We start from the raw sequence: 7,181 nt of genomic DNA, 5'->3' as shown, positions 1-7,181 counted from the left end.
TCAATACCTGCTATGCTATTTCCAGCTACTTTTAATATTGAGGAAAGATTTTTTTTTCCCATTCAGCCAAATATAATCAACTTTGGAACAGTCTTTGCCAGATGGAATCTCACCATAAAATGGAAGTCTTGACTAGGAAATTGCTTTCTGGATAAAGAAAAAATGTGGACCAGATATTTCAGAGGTACCTTAAAGGTAATTTGCCAAATTGGAGCAAAAGAGAATGCCAAAGAATCAAAATGTTCTCTTCATTTATATTCCCCTGGCTAAATGGGGTAAGCCTCAAAACATATTATAAAAGAGATAAAAGCAAACATAAATATATCTTTTTTAATACTCTAATGGATGCATTTATGCAATGAGAATGTAGAAATCCCTAGAGTTAAAGGTGGAGAAGTTAAATGCAGGCACTGAGGGAAGAACTGACTCAAAATCAGAAAGAAGACAAAAAGGGAAACTTTATGCTCTACTAACTTTCCACAATATACTGTTAAAAATTTTTAATTTCATATATTCATAGAGGAAGAAATTCACTTCAGTGTACAGAACCTGAACACGGCCCTCTGCACCATTTAATTCCTACCTAACATCTTTAACAAGGATCCTTTCCCTAGATCAGGGGTCGGCAACATCTGGCATGCGGCTTGCCAGGGTAAGCACCCTGGTGGGCCGGGCCAGTTTGTTTACCTGCCACGTCGGCAGGTTCGGCCGATTGTGGCTCCCACTAGCTGCAGTTTGCCGTCCCAGGCCAATGGAGGCTACGGGAAGCCGCAGCCAGCACATCCCTCGGCCCGCGCCCTTTCCCGCAGCCCCCATTGGCCTGGGACGGTGAACTGCAGCCAGTGGTAGCCATGATTGGCTGAACCTGCCGACATGGCAGGTAAACAAACTGGCCCGGCCCGCCAGGGTGCTTACCCTGGCGAGCCGCATGCCAGAGGTTGCCGACCTCTGCCCTAGATTATGAAATTCATCCTAGGGTAAATTTCACCCAGATGGAATCTTTATATAAAATGAACTCCTAACGTGTTTTAAACATCAGCTTTCTTCTCTGGTGTATAGGAGATGGTGGGACAAATTCATCCCTGATGTAATTCTGTTGACGCGAATGTAGTTACTCTAGTGATGAGTGTGACTCAGTATAACTTTATAGCATATTCTAAACTAAGACTAGAATTGCAGGAATGTTGCAAGTCAGCATTAGGGTGCAGTTCCTAATGATCACATGCTTTCATAAGAACATAAGCGCGGCCATACTTAGTCAGACCAACGGTCCATCTAGCCCAGTATCCTGTCTTCCGACTGTGGCCAATGCCAGGCGTCCTAGAGGGAATGAACAGAACAGGTAATCATCAAGTGATCCATCCCCTGTCGCCCAGTCCCAGCTTCTGGCACCATCCCTGTCCATCCTGGCTAATAGCCATTGATGAATCTATCCTCCATGGATTTATCTAGTTCTTTTTTGAACCCTGTTATAGTCTTGGGCTACGTCTTCACTGGGGGGGGGTGTCGATTTAAGATACGCAAATTTAGCTACGCAAATAGCGTAGCTGAATTCGATATATCCGAGCTGACTTACCCCGCTGTGAGGACGGCGGCAAATTGACCTCCACGGCTCCCCCGTCGATGGCGCTTACTCCTACCTGTGCTGGTGGAGTACAAGCGTCGATTCGGGGATCGATTGTCGCATCCTGACGAGACGCGATACTTCAATCCCCGAGAGATCGATTTCTACCCGCCAATTCAGGCGGGTAGTGAAGACGTAGTCTTGGCCTTCACAACATCCTCTAGCAAAGAGTTCCACAGACTGCACTGTGTGAAAAAATACTTCCTTTTGTTTGTTTTAAATCTGCAGCCTATTAATTTCATTTGATGACCCTTAGTTCTTGTGTTATAAGAAGGAGTAAATAACACTTCCTTATTTACTCTCTCCACACCAGTCATGATTTTATAGACCTCTATCATATCCCCCCTTAGTCGTCTCTTTTCCAAGCAGAAAAGTCCCAGTCTTATTAATCTCTCCTCATATGGAAGCTGTTCCATACCCCTAATCATTTTTGTTGCCCTTTTCTGAACCCTTTACAATTCCAATATATCTTTTTTGAGATGGGGCAACCACATCTGCACACAGTATTCAAGATGTGGGTGTACCATGTATTTATATAGAGGCAATATGATATTTTCAGTCTTATTATCTAGGCCTTTCTTAATTATTCCCAACATTCTGTTCACTTTTTTGACTGCCGCTGCACATTGAGTAGATGTTTTCAGAGAACTATCCACAATGACTCCAAGATCTCTTTCTTGAGTGGTAATAGCTAATTTAGACTCCATCATTTTATATGTATAGTTGGGATTATGTCTTCCAATGTGCATTACTTTGCATTTATCAACATTGAATTTCACCTGCCATTTTGTTGCCCAGTCACCCAGTTCTGAGAGATCCTTTTGTAGCTCTTCGCAGTCTGCCTAGGATTTAGCTATCTTGAGTACCGGTAGTTTTGTATCATCTGCAAATTTTGCCACCTCACTGTTTACCCCTTTTTTCTCCTTTTCTCAGATTACTATTGCCTTTACCTCTTTTATTTCTCTGAGGAAAGGACACTTACATATAGGCCAATTATATAACTCTAAAGAAGGAGCAAATGAGGGGCAGATCAGTAGGAAAATCACTTACAACCAGATCTGATAGCCTTTTTTATTCTGAGTAGTACCTGACTCTGTGAATAGTCCCATTGGTTTCAGTAGGACTATTCACAGAGTGAGGTAGCACCCAATGTAAGCCAGTGTATCAGAATCTGTCCCTGAGCCATTTGAGTAAATTCTTCGAAATGAAAAAAGTGTAACCGCCCAAAACCTTCTCTCAAAACCACAATAACCTTCCAGAAAGGCAGAAATTATACTTGAAAACAAGAGTGCTAATGATATACAAACACTATGGCATTGAGTACAAGGGCAATTGCAGTAATATATTTACATAGAGAATGTATTACCTATGCTGTTCACGTCATTAATATATCCATACATTGTATCACCAAATGTAATAAATACAGAAGAATGCATTACACTGAAAAGCTAACATTTAAAAAATATCACATGGACAAAATAGCTCAGTGGTTTGAGCATTGGCCTGCTAAACCCAGGGTTGAGCGTTCAATCCTTGAGGGGGCCACTTAGGGATCTGGAGCAAAATCAGTACTTGGTCCTGCTGGTGAAGGCAGGGGGCTGGACTTGATGACGTTTTTAAGGTCTCTTCCAGTTCCAGAAGATAGAATATCTCCATTAATTTATTTTTTTACCTTTTATCACCCTCTCTCTTTTTTCCAATTTTCCTGAGTTCCCAATGTATAAGACTTGATCGTAATTTCCAAGAGGTTAATGAAAATTGCCACAAGGCCATGCATATGGCCTATAAAACCTTGAAAAGAGTGTAGTGAGGTTAGTCAGAATATGAAAGCTGATGATTATCAGACTGGGATATGGAGGAGGGGTCTCTTCTACAGAACTCAATATGTTCCACCTGCACTTGGAAGCAAAGTAAACCATGCCGAGGGTTTAATTTTTCCAGTGTGCCTGACAACGAAGATGATGATGCAGAACAAGCACTGTTTCTTAAGCTGAGGTGACCCTGCTGAGCTTAGAGTAATACTATTAGGGTTCAAATCAGAAAAGACTGTTGCAAGTCTATAATATTGTCACATGACCTTCTCTGCCATGCAGCCTAGGATGCTAGGTCCAGTTTTAACATTTTTTTTTAAATGTAAAAACCTGACTGGATTTTTTTTAGGGGAGAAATTAAATATAAAAATGGTGATATATCCTAAATGTGTATCAAATACATAGATCGTTGTGCCTTTTGTTCTTTATGCAACAACAATATGACAGATCCCAGGGGCACAATTCAGCCCCAAATAATCATGTTTACTAACTATACAGAAACAGGCAAGGTCTAGCTAGATATATATTGCTGCCCTAAATCATTTCTGGTGGCTTCTAAAACAGAACAGAGTGAGTACCACCTGAAGGCTTTTAAAGGGATGCTACCTTATTTCTATACACTGAAAGGATTAAACTAGAAATCCATAAATTCCAATACAAACTTATTCTCATCCATTTTAATTTGCTATTCTTTCCTCTCTCAAATCCTTCCTTACGACACACTTCTGCTGCAATTGCTATAAGAAATCAGCCAGTTAATGATAGGTTGAGGCTAAATGGAGATAGTTAACACTTGTTCTATTTATAATAATTTAAAAAGAGCAAATTATATATATATTGTGGATTTGATCATAGCCCTCCCCTTCCCCAACCTCTGTGTGACGCCTGTCTTAGCTTGTATGCTCTTTTGGGCAGTGGTTGTGCCTTGATTTATCTTTCTATAGTGCCTACACAAAGGGGCCCCTCATCCTAGTTGGGGCCGCTGGGCACTATTGCAATATAGATATTAAATAGTAAATATGTTACAGATCATTAACTGGACTCCATGTACTCCTGGAAGTATCTAGTGTATTATTGTTGAATGATATCCCCTTTCAAATGCAAGTGTCATAAGTACAGAATGCACCCAGTCATCAATATTTAGTTTAGATGCTTTCTCTTCCTCCTCTGTCCCTACCCTCAGGGTCAAACATTGTTGGTTGAAATATAAAGAGAGTGGGCATATGGATTATGTCATGTCTGAGTATATCCTTTATGAGTGACACTTAGGTAGATATGTATGTGTCTCTTCATATTCTGAATAAAAGTAATCAGGAACCTCAGTATCCTGGCAGAATTCTGAGATGTGTAATTCAATTCTGCCTATTGACATTTTCTTTGTACATTCAATTTGATAAGGTACAATACTCTAATTTTTATAGCCTAAACATCTGTGCACTGTTGCCATCTGCTGTTAGATGCTGCAATTCACCCCACAAGTGGCTGCATTTCATTGGTGAATGAAAGTGAGTCCTGTGTGCAATTTGTGTATCTGTTTAATTTTTGCTTTGGGATGCTTCAGGAAGAAAAGTGCTATGTATGTATAAGACCATGATCATTAATTTACGTGGTTAAAAATGTCTGAAGACTTTGCTTGTTCGCAAGGAAAACAGATCATCATTTTCCACACTTGTGGATTAGTTATTTAAATTAACAAGGGGCGTGCCTAATTTTTCTCCTCTGCTATAGTTTGAACTTAATATTTTCATTGCATAAAATGAATAGTTTATATAGTGTATACAACTGACTGGGTATGTGGTGAATGAATGGTTTGTTGACATCATGAATAGGGAATACATGCAATTTTGCAGAGTAAGACACATGCAGGGATTATATTTGAAAAGTTACCTCTGAAGGCAAAAATCAACCTGTTAATTAGACATGGTCTTTTTTCCACTACAGAAATACCACATAATGTATCATCATCACCAATTTTTTCCTCAGTGAATAGTTATATGGTGGCTAAAATCTCCTGAGATGGAGTCATACAGATCTCATGTCCTTTTCTAAGGTGTGGGAGAAGTCATATTACCACTCCCAGACAGCCCATCTACTGGACAACATGTACATTAGCTTGGTCTAGAATTAATATTCTGAAAAAGGCTACAAAGGACAATAAGGATTCAAATCTTCAGATGTTTCTGTATATGGGGGAATCCATGCCACAAAGAGGTTACACCGGGGATTCTGCTCTAGCTGCATGAAGTTGTGATCTATAATAGCTGTTTTCTTGTCACTGCTTGCGGGAATGGGGGAAGTCTGTGAGAGAGGAGGGGCAGGGGCATGACTAGTAGATCCATGAATATGCAGATCTAATAGCCATCCCCATTCCCACTGGAGTGCAGTAGTTATGTACAGTACTTTAGTTCTCAGAGTGGTAGCATGTTAGTCTGTATTAGCAAAAACAATGAGGAGTCCTTGTGGCACCTTAGAGACTAACAAATTTATTTTGGCATAAGCTTTTGTGGGCTAAAACTCACTTCATCAGATGCATGCTTTAGCCCACAAAAGCTTATGCCCAAATAAATTTGTTAGTCTCTAAGGTGCCACAAGGACTCCTTGTTGTTTTTATTTTAGTTCTAAGGCTGTTGTAGAGGCCAAGGAATGGCCCTGCAGGTGATCTGAGGCCTGAGCAGAGTAGTCTGTTCCCACCTGGACCTCACAGAGCCTTACTTTGTAGAACCTGTTGTCCTGGGCTTTTCACAGAGGTCAGGGCGTGGCCCTATAGAGTTGATTATTGATTTTTAAAGAATATAGGTCAAATTATGGTCTTATGAGCTACCTATGTCTCTTACTCTTGGTTTCCTATGGTGTAATGATTTATGGTACTCATTGCTAACTGTAACTAAAAGAAACATAACTGATAGGCTTTAATATTCCATGCCAAAAAGCATCAGAGTTTCTTTTCTTTTTTTTTTCATCAATACACATTTAGAGGTCTACTTAATTACTTAAGTCCTATAGGTCTGGAGGAGATTTCTTCATCAGCATTAAGTGCAAAATCCAATTTAGAGTGACATAATGCATTAATGTGCTCTCAACATGCATCAGTGGGGAGGATTTTTCCATTTCACAAGATGTGTCTTGCCAGAAGCTTCTTGAAGATTCATTTACCTAATGAAATTGCTTTAGTGTCTGGCTTGAGTTGTCTGCTCTTGGACAGAATAGTGATAAGACATTTTACAGCTTTTATTTATTATAAATATATGCTATTTTATTTGTATTAGACTACCTTTCTCAAGTACGGAAAGGGGAAAACAAAAATAAATCTATTCCAAGAGTCCAGTTAAAGAAAATTAACTCAGTAGTAAAAGGTTTGACTTTTTGATCTGTCATGTTAGCTTCTAAATTTGTCTTTCGATTCCAAGTGAGCGGAGTCTATTGATATCCATCCATACCTGGGTTCAGAAATTCCATAAGAAAAATTAGATATCTAGACAAATAATTAGATTAAATTTTATGGGAAACAAAAATAATGAGGAAAATTCTACTCTAAATTACACACTGTGACTTTACTGAAGTTGCTCAGGAGTTTGTTGAGGTTGTAACTGAAAGCAGAATTTGGCCCAATATACATACACTCAAAATCTGAACAGGAGATCCTGCTATATTCAGGGTATTCAAAACAAATCCTCATACCTTTACTGAATGCAACTTTATACCTCCTGCTGGCATCTTTTCCAATGTCCCTCCTAATTTGTACCCAG

This window comes from Trachemys scripta, chromosome 7 (genome assembly GCF_013100865.1).
Source record: "Trachemys scripta elegans isolate TJP31775 chromosome 7, CAS_Tse_1.0, whole genome shotgun sequence".
NCBI classification, from domain to species: Eukaryota; Metazoa; Chordata; order Testudines; family Emydidae; genus Trachemys; species Trachemys scripta.
Note: the sequence above shows the minus strand (reverse complement) of the source record.